At 41.5% G+C, this 20,557-nt stretch overlaps 1 pseudogene; it reads left to right on the top strand.

Annotated features, from left to right (window-relative positions):
- The first annotated feature begins 14,383 nt into the window (after positions 1–14,383).
- On the top strand, positions 14,384–20,320 carry LOC111172874 (DNA replication complex GINS protein PSF2 pseudogene; annotated as a pseudogene).
- Positions 20,321–20,557: the final 237 nt, after the last annotated feature.

Consider the following 20,557-nt stretch of genomic DNA (forward strand, 5'->3'; position numbering starts at 1 on the left):
TGAAATTTGAGGCTTTTATCTTTCATTTCTAACCTATAGCACAGTTAGCAAAAGCAATACATATACAATAATAGTTGACATTAATTATCTATTATATTAGCTCATCCTCAAGGAAACCCTATCTTATCATGAATCCCATTTTATAGACGAGGAAGCTGAGTCTTGGAGATGTTAAATGTCTTACCTAGGGGCACTCATAGTTAGTAGCAGCAGAGCCAGGAAAATTGGATTCCAACTGAGGCAGAGGCCATAGAAGGAAGATATCATTTTATCATATTATCAACATTGCTATTGACATTATTTTATCTGGAACAGTAACATTTTTTATCAAACAATTCTTAAATAACATTTAACTAGAAGCCAGTTGGAAATGTGGTTTCCCCAACATAAAACTCAAGGTTGGGGTTTCACCTCCATCACTGAGTCTGAGGCAGGGCAGAAGCTGTAATGCCCATGTCAGAAATCTGTTGTTTTCTCAAGTTTAGCTTCTGAGAAATTTGCAGACCTGTAAGAGATGAAAACCAGGGACCTTTCAAAGTATGATTGCTTACTTTTCAATTTCCATCTTTCAAGTAGTCTAATACTTCCTGGGACAAATAGAGTTTACTATGGAAATGTCTTCTTTGAAGATGCAATTTAAAGACAGATTTCTTGTACTCTCACGAATGCATTGTCAACAGATTGCATGTATTTATTCAACGTGTCCAAATAAAAGCCAAATAAGGCTCAGAAATCGATTTCTTGGCAATTTGACTTTCTGAGGCAGGGAGTATAGGAAAGACCTTGTGGGTATATTCTCCTTGGTTAAAAATTGAGTCAAGCAAAGGGGCATGAGGTAATCTGGGAGGGTGATAGACATGTTTATTATCTTGATTGTGGTGATGGTTTCATGGGTATATACATCAATTAAAATTTATTAAATTGCACATTTTAAATAGGTGCGGTTTATCGTATGACAATTATACCTCAATAAAGCTGTAAAAACAATAAATAAAAATTGAATCAAGCTATGTGTCTTTTTATCAAACTTGTTCAATATGTTGAACATTTTTCCCCCTGAATTATGCAAAGCTCGTCCACAAATGGCCTAAAGATGACTCAAGTTGAAAACCATATCTCACTTTAAATGAATCTAACTGTGATGTAGGGGTAAATACTATAGAGCTTGAGAATCATACAAAATTTTATTGAAACAGAGAATGTAAGGGGAGCTAGATAGAGCTGTGCTTCTAGATCTGAGGCCTCATTTCTAGCAAATCCTGTTTCTGGCTGCCACTGACTCACACCTGACTTTGTATTAGCTGTGAAAAATCAGAATTAAGCAGAGATGCTGTAGAATCAGCAATAGACTCACTGAGTCATGGAGAAGGGAGGATATTAGAAGTGTATCTCCCTTATATCCCTGTCTTTGGGAAGGTGTATATCTTTTGTGGCTGAACATTCTATTTATACTTCCATTCTCAAAGCTAAGTATTACACTTAGCTCTTCTTCACTGATGAAAGGTATTGGTACAAAAAATATTTGGTGAATCTGGCTTTCGACTGTGAAAAACAGGATCTGTGAAAGGACAGCGTACTGTGACCCACAGCACGCCTTTATTTGTGAGTGGCTACACTCAGGGTAAGAGCACTGTACTTCCAGGGATTAGAAGTGCCAATAAAGAGGGCTTCCCTGGTGGCGCAGTGGTGGAGAGTCCGCCTGCTGACGCAGGGGAGGCAGGTTCCTGCCCCGGTCCGGGAGGATCCCATACGTGCCGCGGAGCGGCTGGGCCCGTGAGCCATGGCCGCTGGACCTGTGCGTCCAGAGCCTGTGCTCCGCAGCGGGAGGGGCCACAGCGGTGGGAGGCCAGCTTACCGCAAAAAAAAAAAAAAAAAAAAGTGCCAATAATGATATGTCATAAATTTTCTACTACATGCACTAGGCCATTATTAATTCTTTGTCTTGACATACTATCATATTCCTTTGGGTAGAGACCTTTTGGTTCTACTCTTAAATCTCAGAAAAGGAGATCTATCTGAATTTGGAGAAAAGGAAAAAGGAATATGTATTTCTTATCTGTCTTTTACAGGTGATCTGATTTTAGTACCTTTCATGTCACAAATAGACCCCATAGTAATTGTTAAAACTCAGCCCATCTGTCTACTGCTTGACCATTTTGTGACAAAATGAAATAACCCATCCTTTTCTACCCAGATTATTACAGCATGGGCTCCCATTGGCCTTCTTTCCAGAAATGAAGGCCCCTCAAAGTATCTTCTCAGTTATCACTGTGAGCTGCTCAGGAATCTGGGCTCCTGACAACCAGATGCAAGTGTTCCTGAGAACAAGTCCCTCTAGTTTTTCTTTCTGTTCAGCCTTCTTGTCTTGATGCCAGAATCTGCCCATACTACTGATGATTCCCAAGAGATGGCCACTTTGATGAGCTCACCTGCCTTTTCCCAGCCCACCTCCAGCGCATGCCTATTCTAGCCTTGGGGAGGGACCATTGCCCTCCTTACTTCTCCTCTGAGTAACTTGGTCAGGCTTGTGAACACAGAGTGGTTCACCGCATCAGCAGGGGCCGCTCTTAAAGCCCACAAGCCAAATAGCTTCCTTCCTAATCCCCAGAGGCATCCCAGTGGTGGGGGCAGCTCAGCCTCCACAATGGGAATTCCCAGGCGTTCCGACCTGGAGTCCAATCAACTCCCAGTTTCAGAGAGAACCTGTCCTGCCATCCTCCAGTGCATGCCCACTCATTTCCTGCTTCTGGGTGATTGACAGTGGGCAGATCCCTTTCCTCCAGAAGGACTTTCCATGGCCCCAGTGAGAGTTCATCATGCATCTCCCTATGATGATGGACTCATTCAGCTGTGGGTAATACCCTGTTGGGGACACTTCCCATCCAGGCTGGGCTGGTTACCAAGGCTATAATCCAGGGTCTTCACTGTGTCACCAGAGTCAGGAGAGGAGGAGATATGATCTGCAAATCCCTGAGAGTTCAGCCTCAGGTCCCAGCCTCCCACAAGATAATGCCTGGAATCCAACAAGACACAAGATCTCCCAGGCTGTAGGTGGTCTAAATCTGGGTATGGGGGATAGTCTACTGAGACTCCACAGAGAACACTGCTGCTAAGAAGCCCAACTGACGTTATAAACAGGATACTCAACCTCTCATGCTGAAGCCCTGGCCTCTGGGTCACTTCTCTACCTCAGGGTCTTCCCGAGAACACTGGGTAAGTGTTCACATTATATTTACATGACTAAAAGGGCTCATCAGAGTGGTCACTCCCAACTAAATGGAGGGTCTTCTCTAAAAAACAAATCCCATTTTCTTCTCTTGAATGCAAAATTTGCTTGTCACCCACAAAACAGCAAAATACTACCTTAAGAGAAATTAAAGCTCCCAGCTGCGCTCAGATTATGGCCACCTGATTTGTGACTGTGATCCAGTCTCATGTCATAATCAGGGCTACTTTGACTCTAATAAAAACTCAGAGGGTGCATCCTAGTTGGAAATGATTCTGCGACTGCCCTCGGAGTGAATCTGTATCACAGGATTTCTCTCTTTCTTGCAAAGTTGCTTCAAATTTTGAAATGATTTTTACTCTTTGACAGACTTAAGAAGAGGAAATACGGTACAAAAAAGAGAAAATAAAAACATTAAGAAAACACATCCCTATGGAAATAAAGCATGATATTTGAGGCAACATGAGTTAGCTATGAAAGTGGGTGGGCTAGCCTGCAGTTTCAAATTGCTGCATTTGCCTGAGAGCTCAATTTTAAAGGGCAGGGAAAACGGTTGAAGGAAGCTAAGAGCGCTTAGGTGGATGCAATCTGCAGTGATAAGAAAATGTGATGGAATGGCTTCTGAGGTGGAAAGACTTGCTTGCATGGATGCATGATTGGATGCAGCAAATTTCTGTGTCTAAAACTAAGTATCAGATTTGGCAAGAGCATTATTATTATTATTATTATTATTATTATTATTATTATTATTATTTTCCATGCTGAGGAACAGACTCCCAGAGACATCAAAGGAATATGCTGTCAGGGAGAACAAAGGATACTTTGGTTCTTCAAGGAAAACAACTTGGTAGAACCTCAGCATTCTGGAGAAGGGAAATGATTAGACTCAGTGGTATAGCAGTGAGAACTTTTTGAAATAAAAGAGTGAGAAATCTTCGAAGAATATGAATTTGTCAAGGACATTGTTCTCCCAGTATTTACCATCATTTACCAAAGACTTTTATAATCAGTCAGGCATATAGGCTAGGTTAAGAAAAAATTTCAGACAAATGACCCTAATTTAAATACAATTCCAGAATCATCAGAGCCATCAAAGTATCCTTTAACAGCAACAAGATTTACCTGGGATGGAAGGTGTCTACTTTCCAAACTCACTGTATTGTAGAAAGTTCCCCTGGTTCAGCTCATCGGGCAAACTCTCTGAAAAGGAAGAGCTCTGATAGCTCTGTATTTACATTTTAAATACATGTTTTTAAAATCATTTGTGTTGGGTAAACGTGTATGGTAAAATGCGTTTTTTGTTTCATCATCACTTGGGTATTTTTATCATTCAAAATACATTTGAGGAACACAACCCCAGTTTTTAACATTCTGTGAATAGGACATAAGGTTTTAGGTTCTAAATTAGAGCTTGCACAGTATGAAGCTTTTTAACAGATGTGGCCTCATTTAAACCTTGGCAGCCTGGAAGGAGGTATTTTCCTCACTTGAGGAAGAATCAGGTCCAGTAATTTGCCTGTGGTCAGTCACCAAGCATTATTATTTAAATACGGGTCTGTCCGACTCCCAAATCTCTGTTCTTTCCTATCTTAGAAGGCTGCCTTCTAGGAATTATGCAGTTAAAAAGTACTTTCTGACTTTCAGCCTAACCAGCTTTCTTAGTAGCATGCACACGTGGACACACACAAACACACACACACTCTCACGCACACATACCTATACCTCCTGCACATACACAGACTAACCCTTACATCTTGAAGATTCTCCCTGATTTAAATCTTGATAATCTAATTTAAATTACTTGGAAGTCACAATGTACTTCAAAGTTTTTCAAGTTTCAAGATTTTTTTCAAAAACCATTGTTTTCTAATTGAAAATTAAAGTTCAAGGTTTGGCTTAACTGAAAGGGTTCTGAGCTTTTCACAATCTAGCTGGACCCTCAATTTTTCCAAAATAATTCAGCATTTCTTCTCCTTTCCTCTTTCCTTATTTTTGTCTTTAAAAAACTTGAGATTTGATGCTTTATAGGAGTATTTATATGTCTTACATTGAAAATTAGTAAAAATATATTGAATGAGAAGAAAGTAGCCTAGACAGATTCACACTGTTATTCTCATCTTACTGGAATTATTCTTCTGGTTTTGTTAGTCTGACTTACGTTCCAAAGTCTGATTTTGTTTGTGAAAACAAACCACCCCCTGCAAACATAGCAAGCTATTGTATCCAGACTTAACTTATTTAACTTTCATTAGTTAAATGTAGCAAATTTTCTTTGTATAATGAGTGTGTTACAGCAGGCAGGTAGCTAGATATGAACAGAGAAAGGGAGGTACGGACCAGGTGGCAGGAAACCACACATCTTGTAAACAGCATGGGTCCATGGGCAGACAAAGAAAAGCAGGAACCTCCAGACTGATAGAAAACCACACATTTTGCGGTGATAAGTGTCCTGGAGACACACAAAGAAAGGTGGGAAAAGGCGGGAATCTCCAGTGTCCGAATGTAACCTTTTGCTCGGTATTCTCTCATTACGATAAAATTAGCCTTGCAGATAAGAAGTACCCATCAGGCACCTATGCCATGACACTTCCGATCAAAGCTAAATGAGGACAAGAATCCTTCTCCCCTGGGGAAGGTGGTGCTGGGATGAAAATCAGGGGATACGAACCCCAAACCCCTCCCTCCCCAGTGAATATTCCTCCCCTTCATTTGTACGCCCCACATAACCGGTTTGCCAAAGAAACTCAGGGCAGCTACTCACCTGAAACTGCCTGCTCTCACCTTGGGAGGGTACTATCACTTACATAAAGCCTCCCTTTACTTACTTTCCTGACCTCCCTGACTCCTTTCTGAAGTCTTTCTGCGACGACGACGAGACACCGGGAAGAAGTGCAGCTCCATTACTAATGAGAATGGTGGAAGGACTCTGGCAAAGCCAAGATCGTGCGTGTGTGTACACACTCTTGCACGTGCATGCACACACACACACACGTGGCACGCACACGCACGTGCACATGCACGTGCGTGGCCATGCGGGTGTGAGTGAGGGTGTGTGTCCTGTGGGATGTTTAATTAAAGATGGAGGCAGGCTTGGCAGGGAGCCCTGTTGGTAAACAATGCCTATTTGTAGCCTTCTCAGGAATTACCTAGGAAGTGGAAGGACCTGAAAAGATTGTGCGTGAAGTACCCCCTTGGCCGTCCAATGAAGTGTCTGTTATCAGAAGGAAATGTGTACTTTTTGAGGTGAGATCAGTTATGTGCTCTGAACCGAATGATTTTTTGTTTTTTTTTCTGATAACAAGCTGGTGGTAAGCTTCACTGAACTGAGAAATTGTAAACTCTTAGAAAAGGCTGTCTACAGATAACAATTCAATGTTTCTCGGTAATATATTCTGGATGAATCTGATAATTTAAAGCCCACTTCACCAAAATGGGAGTGGTGCTTGCATCCTCTTTATCTTCAATTATGTCTAATCTGTTTCTAATTCAAACACTGTGCTGCTGTTGTCAGATCAAATATAGATTTTAAATGTTTTATGCTTCTCCGCTGGGAAGTTTTAAAATGAATGCAGGCTGTCTGTCAGGACGGTGCCAGTTGAATCTAATAAAGTTTTAAATAAATTTAAAGGAAATAAAAGAGTACTTAAAAATGAAATGATTCACGGTTCATGAGATGGAACATGTTTAATGAATGGCAGTTGGGGAAAAGTTATGGTAGAGTCTCCGTGGATCACCTGTTTCACCTCTACAGAACTCTCCTTGAATAAATGCATCGTGTCTTTCAGCTCACAAGGCAGGTTAGAAATCAGGTCATCTTTATGTTTGATGCAAACAGGGCCTCATAAGCATATGGGCACCGGGACTATAATCCACGGGTTTTCATTCCACATCATGACACTCTGTCATTGCAAACAGATTGGAAAACACAGTTGCAGTTTTCAATCACCGAATAGGATGCAGTTCTTACTGTTATTAGAATTCTTTTTCTCTCCGCTGATTTATGTAGATGCACTCCAGGTAGCTGAGTGCTGTGGAATATCAAAGAAGAAAAGTGTTCGAGGATAATATTTGGCATCGTCTGACCTGGGACCCCAGGGGCTGTTGCCGGGGTTATATTTGTAGAAATGCTACCCTGATAAAACTTCTGAGGCCTCTTCTTAGATTTGTTAATTTAGAGAAAGCAGGGAAGAAATGTTTTATTAGAGCTCAGAAAATGTTTCTGTCTTACAAAATTGCTAATTCATAGTTAGGAGCGTTTAACTGGGGCTTAAAGGTGAAGACACTGGAGCAATTTGTCATCATGTAGATTTTTCTTGGGTTTGCTTCTAATCCTTTTTGGACTGCCAACGGGGATGTCTTTTGCTGCCTTGGATGTCTCTCCTGATTTGGTTTTGGAAGGTTTTTCCAGAGTATCCTTTAAATGATAATTAGAATTTGTGCTTGATAGCAAAAGGCTTTGAAGTTTTAACACCATAATCCTTCTAGGTACCCATCCTCCCTCTCCCCCAAGTTTATCTTAAGAGCAACTATATTTTTATCTAGGGTAAGACCCTAGCATGATAAAGAATAGTGGGACTAAGCTGATTCTTAGGAGGAAAAAAAAAGTCATTTTACTGATCTCTTAGCTCACTTTGGCTTGACCCATTTACAAAACTGACATTAAAAAAAATCTAAGAAAAAGGGCTTCCCTGGTGGCACAGTGGTTAAGAATCCGCCTGCCAATGCAGGGGACACGAGTTTGAGCCCCAGTCCGGGAAGATCCCACATGCTGTGGAGCTAGGCCCGTGTGCCACAACTGCTGAGCCTGTGCTCTAGAGCCCGCGAGCCCCAACTACTGAGACCACGTGCCACATCTACTGAAGCCTGCACACTCTAGAGCCCGTGCTCTGCAACGGAGGAGGCCACCGCAGAGAGAGGCCCGTGCACCACAACAAAGAGTAGCCCCTGCTCGCGGCAACTAGAGAAAGCCTGCGCACAGCAACCAAGACCCAACACAGCCAAAACTAATAAATAAATAAACAAAAATAATAAATAAAATAAATAAATTTTTTTAAAAAGAAAAGCTAATAATTATTTTTTTAAAAATCTAAGAAAAAGGCATTTCTTTCAAATTGCATCTTTCTTTGTTTTGAAGTTTTAAGGTCAAATTTCTATAAACAAGCAATTTTTTTTTTCTCACACAAACTCTGTGGGGATGCAAGAAAAATCTCCCCATTTATTTGTAGTGGCGTGTCCCTTTGGTTTCTTTCTGACTGGTTTGTGTTTTCTATCCATCTGAAGATGTGTAGGGCTGCGCAGTGAGCAAACAATTCTATGTTCTAAAAGTGTATGTTAGATTTTCCCACTGGGCATCAGTTATGCTTTTGTGACTGAAGTTACCACTGACATTCCAACTAGGAAGAATAAGAGAGGATGCGGGCATGAGGGCAGAGTACTCGAGTGCCCGCACACAGGGGGCTCTCTCTAAGGGTTTTCCAGAATGCCAGCAGCCAGTAGGGCCTTTAGAACAAGAAACGCTGCCTGTGGTCCCCTGTGAACCCAGATTATAAGATTTCCCTATAACTCATCTCTGAACTCCTCTCTCTGTTTCCACCCGGGCACAATTTCTGTCTATGCATACAGGAAAGTGAATCAGGCTTATTTTCCTAGGGGTCAACCCTCCCTTGTCTAACTGATTCAGGGTGGGTCCGCTTAGTCTCAGTTTCTGTTCTTGGAGAGTATTCCATGTATATCCTTTGAAAATGGAAGTCCTTTTTGTTACATATAGTCTATTTTTTCTCAAAAACTAAGAAAATCTTGGCCTCTTATTCTGAACTTGTCATTTTTGGAAGCTTAGTGGGTGAAGACTTTCTTTAGAACCTAACCACTGAATAACTAGGAGAATGTAGGAGAAAGGGTTGATATAGTAATGTTTTACAATTTTTCAAGTTTGAGTAAGTTTCTTATGGAAAAGGAGAGAGAGAGAAAGAAAGAAAGAAAAAGAGAAAGAAATACCATGGGGTTTATAGTCCATGAAGAACCTACTTCTGTTACACTCTTTGCCCCCAGAAGGAGAAGGGAATAGGGAACAAGTACAAGCGTGTCATGGAAATCGAGGGCAAGAGGAGTGAGCCACGTGTAGAAAACATTGCTCACATGGCAGGAAATGTCACACCCGTATCAGTAGTCAAAGGGATGTGTTCAGGGGATTGTCAGGCTTTTGACATTAATTGATGGCCCGAAGCACAGCAAGGAGGAAATATACATTACAGTGAGGATTTTTTTTTTTTGACAAAGTCCATTATGCGTTCGTAAGCCATTTACACTTCCCGCCAGACAAGAGTTAATTTGGGGATGCAGGATTGTTGCTTTAGAAATGTAATGAAATGACACTCAAAAGTGGAAACACTGCCGTTTCACTGTGAAATGGCAAAACAGGAGGGAAAGGCTAAATTGGCCAGAAGATTGAGAGCAGGAGAGAGAAAGAGAAGTAGAAGCCTGGGTAGAGTAATTAATTGTTTCAGTGTTTTCCCGTGAAAGCCAGTGTAAGAAATACACACATATACACACACACACACACACACACACAGAAACATACACTCGTCGCAAAAAGATGATGAGATATATTATTAGGACAGAGACACAGAAAACGATTTTTCAGAGTATTAAAAAGATTCTAGGCTACAAGATAACATCCATATTCTTTGGCATTGCTAAAAGGATATTTCAGAATGTTAGTGTAGAAGCATATGGATGGAACAGCAGGAGTCCTAGTTGTCATACAAGAGGCTGTTTGATGATTGCACACCAGACCAGAAGGTTCACGCAAAGGGGAAATTTAATGATTCAACATCAGCTTCTTGTGTGGTGTTTCCGCAAATGTCACCCCCCCTAAGCCAGCATTTCTCTGACTCTGCTTCCAGGGAAACAATTCAGCCAGTCCCTGGGTCTGCAGTTACCCACTGGGCATCAGGTATGAATCTACCATGGGGCTGGGGTCTGTGACCGACACAGAAGACGTTTGTGATGTAATCCTTCTCTTTAAAGAATTCCCGATCAAGGGTGAATACCAAATGGATACATATGAAACAGGTAGAGATCTGTGAGGTGAGTTACTGTTCTACCCTTAGACAGGGCCAAGTGGCCCTCTGCCCCGCACCCCACACTTAGGGGGCCTTGGGTTTTAGGTGACTTCCTCAACAATTTCACAGTCCCCCTGTGGTGTCTGAGGCCAGTGGGCTGGCAGTGCTGCCGTGAGCCAGGACCAGGACCCTGGGGGGCTTCTGTTTCTCTCTGACCCTCTACCCTTGCTGTTGCCTCGAGGAGCTCCGGGCCTTGTGTCTGTGGGTCCTGTGGCTCAGCTCTGGCTCCACGAGGGCGTCCTGGTAGCAGTTTCCTCCTGCTGGTAGTGCAGCATTTCTTTCATTGGATCCTGTGAGACTGGCTGCCAGAATGGTGCTGAATTGGGGCTTGTTTGGGTCACTGAAGGAGGATGAGTTCTGGGTGCTGGATTACTGTAAGTAGTCCACTGCTGACCCTCTGGACTTGAGCTGTGTGACTTGGCTCCAACCATGGTACTACCTCTGGCCCATGCACCTGAAGGCGGCAGGGGTGGTGGCAGGCATCCTTTAGTCCATGTGACCCCACTGATGGACCCCAGGGGGGATACCCCGTATCTTCCACGGGCTCTGTACCACGTGTCAGGCCATCCTCAAGGAGACTCACTTTTTCTCCAAGAGTTTTTGAGCCTATACCAGGGGCCCTTCCAACCTGTGTCTCTTGCCTTGGGTGGGTGTGGCAATGCCATGCTTTCCCTGATCCATCTTGAGCCATGCTGGACAGGGGATGGACATTCCTTGAACTAATGGGTTCCTGAGTGATGCTGTAACCAGACTTAAATAAATGGCATTAGGGAACTGCGAACCACAAGCAGGTCTGAAGAGCCATGCATTATAATACCATCATTGCTACCTTTCTTCATGCATGGGAGACACAAAATTATCTAGGTCCAGTGCAATTAATAATAAAGAACACAAAGAGATGGTGTCTGTATCTGATAGGAATAGATGGTGCCTGACACTATGATGAATCAAATCTTCCCATGCCCTGATGGACAATAACAAATACAAAAATAGCTCCTCTCTACCTATTATTCTAAATTGTCATTGATAAATCACTTTGCTTCACATGGGCCCATGAATTTTTTTTCTGTTTTTTTGTTTTGCGGTACGTGAGCCTCTCATTGTTGTGACCTCTCCCGTTGTGGAGCACAGGCTCTGGACGCACAGGCTCAGCGGCCATGGCTCATGGGCCCAGCTGCTCTGTAGCATGTGGGAGCTTCCCGGACCGGGGCACGAACCCATGTCCCCTGCATCGGCAGGTGGACTCTCAACCACTGTGCCACCAGGGAAGCCCGAATTTTTTTCTTTTCTAACATCTTTATTGGAGTATAATTGCTTTACAATGTTGTGTTAGTTTCTGCTGTATAACAGTGAATCAGCTATACGTATACATATATCCCCATATCCCCTCCCTCTTGCATCTCCCTCCCACCCTCCCTATCCCACCCCTCTAGGTGGACACAAAGGGCTGAGCTGATCTCCCTGAGCTATGCAGCTGCTTCCCACTAGCTATCTGTTTTACATTTGGTAGTGTATATATGTCCATGCCACTCTCTCACTTCATCCCGGCCTACCCTTCCCTCTCCCCTCATCCTCAAGTCCATCCTCGATGTCTGCGTCTTTATTCCTGTCCTGCCCCTAGGTTCTTCAGAATCATTTTTTTTTTAGATTCCATATATATGTGTTAGTATATGGTATTTGTTTTTCTCTTTCTGACTTACTGACTTACTTCACTCTGTATGACAGACTCTAGGTCCATCCACCTCACTACAAATAACTCAGTTTTGTTTCTTTTTATGGCTGAGTAATTTTCCATTGTATATATGTGCTACATCTTCTTCATCCATTCATCTGTCGATGGACACTTAGGTTGCTTCCCTGTCCTGGCTATTGTAAATAGTGCTACAATGAACATTGTGGTACATGTCTCTTTTTTTTGTTTGTTTTTTAATCAATTTATTTATTTATTTTTGGCTGCATTGGGTCTTCGTTGCTGCACGCAGGCTTTCTCTAGTTGTGGCGAGCAGGGGCTACTCTTCGTTGCAGTGTGTGGGCTTCTTATTGCAGTGGCTTCTCTTGTTGCAGAGAACGGGCTCTAGGCAAGCAGGCTTCAGTAATTGTGGCACACGGCTCAGTAGTTGTGGCTCGTGGGCTCTACAGTGCAGGCTCAGTAGTTGTGGCGCATGGGCTTAGTTGCTCTGTGGCATGTGGGATCTTCCTGGACCAGGGCTCGAGCCTGTGTCCCCTGCATTGGCAGGCGTATTCTTAACCACTGCGCCACCAGGGAAGCCCATGTCTCTTTTTGAATGATGGTTTTTTCAGGGTATATGCCCAGGAGTGAGATTGCTGTGTCATATGGTAGTTTTATTTTTAGTTTTTTAAGGAACCTCCAGACTGTTCTCCATAGTGGCTGTATTAATTTACATTCCCACCAAGAGTACAAGAGGGTTCCCTTTTCTCCACACCCTCTCCAGCATTTATTGTTTGTAGATTTTTGATGATGGCCATTCTGACCAGTGTGAGGTGCTACCTCATTGTAGTTTTGATTTGCATTTCTCTAATGATTAGTGATGCTGAGCATCCTCACATGTGTTTGTTGGCTATCTGTATATCTTCTTTGGAGAAATGTCTGTTTAGGTCTTCTGTCCATTTTTGGATTGGGTCGTTTGTTTTTTTGATATTGAGCTCCATGAGCTGCTTGTGTATTTTGGAAGGCCCATGAATTTTATATACATTTTAAAATCAAAATGAAAAATAGTTGCCTGAGACCTCAAACACCTTAGAGATGGCCCTGGCAGGGTCTAATTAAATACAGAACTAGTGTTCTAACTGCTTATCACAGATTTAGTAAGCATTTACTTTATTATAATTTTTTAATTCTTAAATATGAAACATTTTAAAACCCAGAAAATATACAAAATAAAATAAGACATATGAATCCACTACCCTTTTGCTAATTTTTGCTACCATTTTGCTAATATTTGCTTCAGGTTTTTAAAATAAGTAAAGCATGATGAATACAATGAAAATGTACCCCCAATCTCCTCCGCCTTCTTCCTTTTGCAGAGGTAGCCCATCTCCTGACGGTGGTAACATCTTAGTATGAGATCCTCTAGAAGCAGATCCAGAGGCAAGGATTTGAGTGCAAGTAGTTTATTTGAGAATAGTGGGGTGGGAAAGTGATACCGGGAAGGAAAAGAAGTTAATGCAGTGTGCTGATAAGCAGGTTATCCTTGTGGGCAACTGGGGCTCAATCCCATAAGGGACTTTGGGGGCCTGTGTAGACAAGCCCTAGAGTTTTTCCATCTGAGGGCTAAGGCAGCTGGGGTGTTTAACCATCAACTCCCTTTGTCGTTGGTTGTAGACTCCTTGGCATTCAGGCCTGCCCCACGAGGGGCTGAGCATTCTCCTCCAGCCTTCAGGTAGAGTGGAGGGTGTTTGCACTAAGAAGCTGGAGGGCTCAGGAATAATGAGCTTGGAGGGAATATGGGTGGGTTCCTGCCAGCACCTGCTGTAGCCAGTATTATTCCCCGACGTGGTGTACTTTCTACATCTGTATATATCAGAAAGACAACATAGAGTGTTGTCCTATGGGTTTTTTAAGTTTTAAATAAATGGCGTCATATTGAACACATTTCCTACAACTTGCTTTTTTTTTTAACTCAAAATTATATACTTGAGATTTATCCATGTTGAAATATGTAGATGTAAATCATTTATTTTAGCAGCTCTTTGTGTTCAAGTGTTTGAATAAACTACTTTCCATTTACCCAATTGATAGTTTGTTTCCATTCGTTCTTATATAATAGACATCTTCACATCCACGTGAGCTCGTGTTTTCTCTATGAGATTCCTGAAAAGCAGATTGCTGCTCACAGGGTAGTCACAGCTTCATGTTTACTGGGTATTGCCAAACTGTTCTACAAGATATTTATGCCAATTTATACTACAGAAAGCGGCATGAAGAATTTCTTTGTCCGCACATCTATGCCAACATACCTGATATGATAAGATTTGTTAATTTTTGGCAAGTCTCGGGCTGGCCGTGGGCGCAGCCATGATCGTGGCTGAGGTGGAGTTTCTGGCCGAATAGGATCTGGTCACCATAATCCTGAACTTCAGTCTGGACAAGATCCACCTCATCGAGGGTGGCCTGGAGCCTTTCAACCCCGGCTTACCAGTGCAGGTGCCTCTGTGGCTGGCGACCAACCTGAAACAGAGACAGAAGTGTCGGCTGCTCAGCGCCTGCCCCACCAGCCCCAGTGGATGGACGTGGAAAAGTTGGAGAAGATTAGGGATCATGAATGAAATGAAGAAACTTTTACCCGTATGCCCAGCCCTTACTACATGGAGCTCATCAAACTCCTGTTAAATCACGCTTCGGACTACATTACATCCTGAAAGCAGATGAGATCTGGAGCCTGATCAAGGACGTGCGGGACACTCGTATAGCCAAGCTCCGGGTGTCTGCCAACAGCTTCATGAGACAGCAGGAGGCACACGCCAAGCTGGATAACCTGACCTTGACGGAGATCAACACCAGCGGGGCTTTCCTCACACAAGCGCTCGATCACATGTAGAAACTCAGCATGAACGTGCAACCTTCTGACAGTGCCCAGTCTCAGGACTTCCAGGGAGGGACTGGTTTGTCAAGGCCTGTGTCTGCCGGCAGGAAGCTCACTGGGTGGTGTTTGAGTGCTCAGGATGTGACAAAGGTACTCACGTTTCTGGAGTTTTAGAACAACTTTTGAGTGTATGAAAAACAGTGCACTGAAGCAAGGAATGGGATTATAACCTTGTTGGAAAGCAACAGACTTGTGCTTAGTCCTCGAGACATTCTGTAATTCCACATCTGTATTAGGGAGCCGGGTGTCCTTTTATGGGGAAAAAAAATTCATTAGCAGAACAAGTGATTTCCCTAGCAGGGTCCCATGTCTCCTGCATGGGACTGTCACGTGCAGGTGAGTGTTCGGTGACTTCAGGTGTTGCTTTTAAGATAGAGATATAGCAGGATGGTGACGTGGCTTCGGCCTTTTTTTTTTTTTCCTCCCTTCTTGATCCTGATCTCTTGGGCTAAATTTAGAATTTCCTACAGAGGTTGTTCACCCAGAGAAGGACAGCAGATGAGTGCCTCGTGAGGATGACCTATGTTTATCATGTACACAATAAAGATGGAATAAATCCCGCCCCCCCAAAAAAGAAAGAAAAGATTTATTAACTTTTGCCAATCTGATAGATTGAAATGGTATTTTATTATTATGATGTTTTAAATGTTCATGTCCCTTAGTTCAGGTGAGGTTGAGCATATTTTCTTACGTGTATTGGACATTTGAATATTCTCTTTTGTGCATTTCCTGTTCATCTCCTGTGTCTTTTTTTAAATTGGGTGGTTCATATTTTTCTTAACAATTTGTAGACATTCTGTACATATCCAGAACATTAATACTTTGGGAAGCAAACATCTCTTTCTGTTCTGTGGCTTATCTTTTCAAATTGTTTGTGGCATTTTTCAGTCATAAAAATTTTTAATTTTAATGTAGTCAGATCTAACAGTGTCTCCCTTTATACATTGTTTGGCTTTTCATTTAAGAAATTTTTCCTTATCCTGATGCCATAAACGTATCCTGTGTTTGCATCTAAAAGTTCTAGTCTCATTTTTTATCTATGGGCCTTTAGCCCATCTACGGGGTGAGGTAGGAATCTAATTTTATACCCCATGGTCTTAGACCCATTTATTGAGTAATCCATCCTGTTCCCATTGACTTGTAGTCCCACTTTGGATTTTCTTTTTTATGTGGGTCTGTTTCTAGGCCTTCTTTCTTTTCATTTGTCTTTACTTGCACTGATTAAATATTATAGTTTTATAATAATCTTTCCTATAGGGTGACTCTACCTTTATTGTTTAAATTTTCTTGGCTATTCTTTGTTCTTCACTCTTCTGCCTGAATTTCAAGATCACCAAATTATGTGAAATACTCTTTTAGATTTTGATTAGAAATACATTGAATTTCTAGAATAAATTGGGGAGAACAATCATCTTTACCTATGGAGTCTTTTTTTTTTTTTTTGTGAACACGGTATATGTTGTATAGTTTTTCTTTATATCATTTATTAGAGTTTTATAACGCTCCCTTGTATATCTTTTATTAGATTTATTCCTAGATATCTTAAATGCTTTGTTGCTTTTGCAATATGTATTTTAAAAAATTACTTTGTCTAGAAAAAAATTACTTTGTCTAATTGACTGTTGGTGATATATAGGAATGATATTTGTGTATGTGTATATGTGTGTGCTTAAACTAGTCAAATTATGTAATTGTTCTAGGTCTATAGATTTTTTTTTTTTAGTCCATTTCATAAATTTTTTTGGGGGGGAAATTATCTATTTTGTTTAACTTTCAATGTTATTTATATGAAATTCTTATTTGCAAATCACTGTATATAGGTGTTCTTTTTGGACATTCCTGGTATTTGTCCATTCCTAATACCTTATTTGTGCCAGGATTCTTTTCTTATCCATCATACAAGAAATTTGTTTATTTTATTAGTCTTTTTAATAATCTGGCTTTTTACTTCTTTGATTACTTTTGTTATTTCTTTGTTTTGTTATTTACTTCATTAATTTTGCTCTTACCTTTATTTTCTTCTATTTTCCCTGAGTTAAATCTTTTGTTTTATCTTGTTTTTGTTTTTGTCTCCTAATTTATTGATTTGGATTCTTAGCTCAGTAATTTTAAATGCTTCTTCTTGTCTAATATATTCATTTAATACTATAAAATTCTCTCCAAATATTACTTTAGCATTATTTTTGATACATAGTTGTATTTTGATATATAATTATTGATACATAGTGTTTTCATTACCTTTCAGTTCTAATTTCTGCTATGTTATCCATCTTTGACCCATGAATTATTTTGAAATATTTGAAAAAAAATTTAAATGTCTAAATATATGGAAATTATTCTTTGTTATTTACTTCTAACTTTATAACATTATAGTCAGAATATTCTGCCAGTAGGATAGAATCCTCACCCAGCCACCCAGCTACACAAAAATTCTAAAATCACTTTTTCCAGCCCAGACCTCTCTTGAGCTTCAGTTCCACATATCCAGTTCCTCTCTTTTCACTTCCACCTGGATGTCTCACAGGCCCTTTACACTCAGAAATACATAAATTAATTTCTTATATCCTTCCCCTCCCTCCTGTCCCTGTAACACTGGCTGTTCCTCCTGGGTTCCTTAACTTGGTGAGAGATGCCACCATCTTCCCAGTCAGCGAAGCTGGAAACCTCAGACCTCCCTCCACATACATATCAAAACAGAAAACTCATTCCATCTGTCTTACCTCCTTGATATTTCTTGTATCCATCCCCTCTCTAGCCCCACTGCTGCCTCCGTGATTCATGCCCTTGCCATCCCTCTCCTGGATCCTCATGCCCTCCCTTTGCTCTCCCTCTCTCTACAATGTGGTACCCTCAAGTCTGTTCTCCACATAGTACTACATGAATTGTACTGCATGGAAAACTTATTTTGTCTCCCCTCCTTTACACTCTTGCATGACTCCCTGTAGTTTATAGGATAAAGTTGAATCCCTGCATCATGCGACCCCACCTGCCTCTCTCACCAGCTCTGCCTTGCTCTATGCCCCAGTCCTGGGAACAAGTTGCTGTTCCCAATAGTGTCAGGATGTTACAGTTTCTGTGAGATTTCTCAGGCTGTGCCCTCTCTCGTGCATGCATTTGCTTTACTTGGTCTACTAAGCAAACACTGAAAGATTCAGCCCAAGTTTCACCACCCTCAAGCAGCCCACTTGGTAACCCCCTTTTATGTACCCTCTAATCTCAAGTTGGGCTTGTCTGCTTAGACTCTAAGCCCCTGGAGGGCAGAGACCATTTCCAAATTGTCTCTTTGTCTTGTTTGTTGGATAAAAGGAAAAAATGAGTACTAATCGTGAAGAAAAATATGGCTTCAGAGCCAGTTGGATGTTGGGAATCTTAAGAACTATCCTCTCTTTCCAAAGTAAGTTAAGTTGCCTCTGGAATTTCAGAAGAGGTGTGGGGTGTTAACTCTCTCTTGTCTGGAGGAGGGCATGTGGAAATGCTGAAAGAAGAAGCACATGAAAGTAAAGCTTAAGTAAATTACAACCTGTAAAAACTTATAGGAGAAATTTCTCCGAAGAAGTTATACAGATTGCCAACAAACACATGAAAGGATGCTTAACATCACTAATCATTGGAGAAATGCAATCAAAACTACAGTGAGATATCACCTCACACCAGTCAGAATGGCCATCATCAAAAAATCTACACACAATAAATGCTGGAGAGGGTGTGGAGAAAAGGGAACACTCTTGCACTGTTGGTGGGAATGTGGATTGATACAGCCACTCTGGAGAACAGTATGGAGGTTCCTTAGAAAATTAAAAATAGAACTACCATATGACCCAGCAATCCCACTCCTGGGCATATACCCTGAGAAAACCATAATTCAAAAAGAGTCATGTACCACAATGTTCATGGCAGCACTGTTTACAAAAGCCAGGACATGGAAGCAACCTAAATGTCCATTGACAGATGAATAGATAAAGAAGACATGGCACATATATACAATGGAATATTACTCAGTCATAAAGAGAAAAGAAATTATTTGTAGTGAGGTGGATGGACCTAGAGTCTGTCATACAGAGTGAAGTAAGTCAGAAAGAGTAAAACAAATACCGTATGCTAACACATATATATGGAATCTTAAAAAAAAAAAAAGTCATGAAGAACCTAGGGTCAGGACGGGAGTAAAGACACAGACCTACTAGAGAATGGACTTGAGGACACAGGGAGGTGGAAGGGTAAGCTGGGACAAAGTGGGAGAGTGGCATGGACATATATATACTACCAAACGTAAAATAGATAGCTAGTGGGAAGCAGCCACATAGCACAGGGAGATCAGTTCTGTGCTTTGTGACCACCTAGAGGGGTGGGATAGGGAGGGTGGAAGGGAGGGAGACACAAGAAGGAAGAGATATGGGGATATATGTATATGTATAGCTGATTCACTTTGTTATAAAGCAGAAACTAACACACCATTGTAAAGCAATTATATTACAATAAAGATGTAAAAAAAAAAAAAGGAGAAAAACAAATACCGTACGTTAACACATATATATGGAATCTAAAAAAAAAAAAAAAAATTGGGCTTCCCTGCTGGTGCAGTGGTTGAGAGTCCGCCTGCCGATGCAGGGAACACGGGTTCGTTCCCCGGTCTGGGAAGATCCCACATGCCGCGGAGCGGCTGGGCCCGTGAGCCGTAGCCGCTGAGCCTGTGCGTCCAGAGCCTGTGCTCCGCAACGGGAGAGGCCACAGCAGTGAGAGGCCCGCGTACCGCAAAAAAAAAAAATTGATTCTGATGAACCTAGGGGCAGGACAGGAATAAAGACGCAGACGTAGAGAATGGACTTGAGGACACGGGGAGGGGGAAGAGTAAACTGGGACGAAGTGAGAGAGTGGCATGGACATATATATGCTACCAAATGTAAAATAGACAGCTAGTGAGAAGCTGCCGCATAGCACAGGGAGATCAGCTCGTGCTTTGTGACCACCTGGAGGGTTGGGATAGGGAGGGTGGGAGGGAGATGCAAGAGGGAGGGGATATGGGGATATATATATATGTATAGCTGATTCACTTTGTTATACAGCAGAAACTAACACAACATTGTAAAGCAATTATACTCCAATAAAGATGTTAAAAAAAAGTAAGGTACAGAAAAAAAAAAACCTTAGCAGACATCCAGCTTTTTTTGTTTAAAGAATGTTCATGAATTGTTCAAAATCAACTTAGTAATGTTTAGAGTAGTTGTATTATCATCTCCGCTAATAAGGTATGCTCTAAGAGGGGGGAAAAGACTCATAAACGCTTCCTTAAATAAAAAGTATTTGCTTACGATACTAGCCTAGTTTTCAACATCACTTTTCATATCAAAGGAACTCGGTGGAAGCATTTTCTCATATTTACTTCCTTCTTCTTTCCCCCCCCCCATCTCTACCTCTGGTCATAGATTTAGTTCCAACAGATTAAATAAAAGAGCAGCACTTGGAAGAAGCATCCAGAGACATGGTCAGGATGAGACTCCTTCTACTTCAGCTCAGGCAAAGAAATGCAAAGAGAAAAAATTTCAAAAGCTATCCTTTTTCTCCTTTATTAGTTTAAATAATCTAAATCTAGTTTCTAGATTAGAACA

This window comes from Delphinapterus leucas, chromosome 8 (genome assembly GCF_059928025.1).
Source record: "Delphinapterus leucas isolate spDelLeu-1000000601 "Yukka" chromosome 8, BTC_Dleu_Yukka2, whole genome shotgun sequence".
NCBI classification, from domain to species: Eukaryota; Metazoa; Chordata; class Mammalia; order Artiodactyla; family Monodontidae; genus Delphinapterus; species Delphinapterus leucas.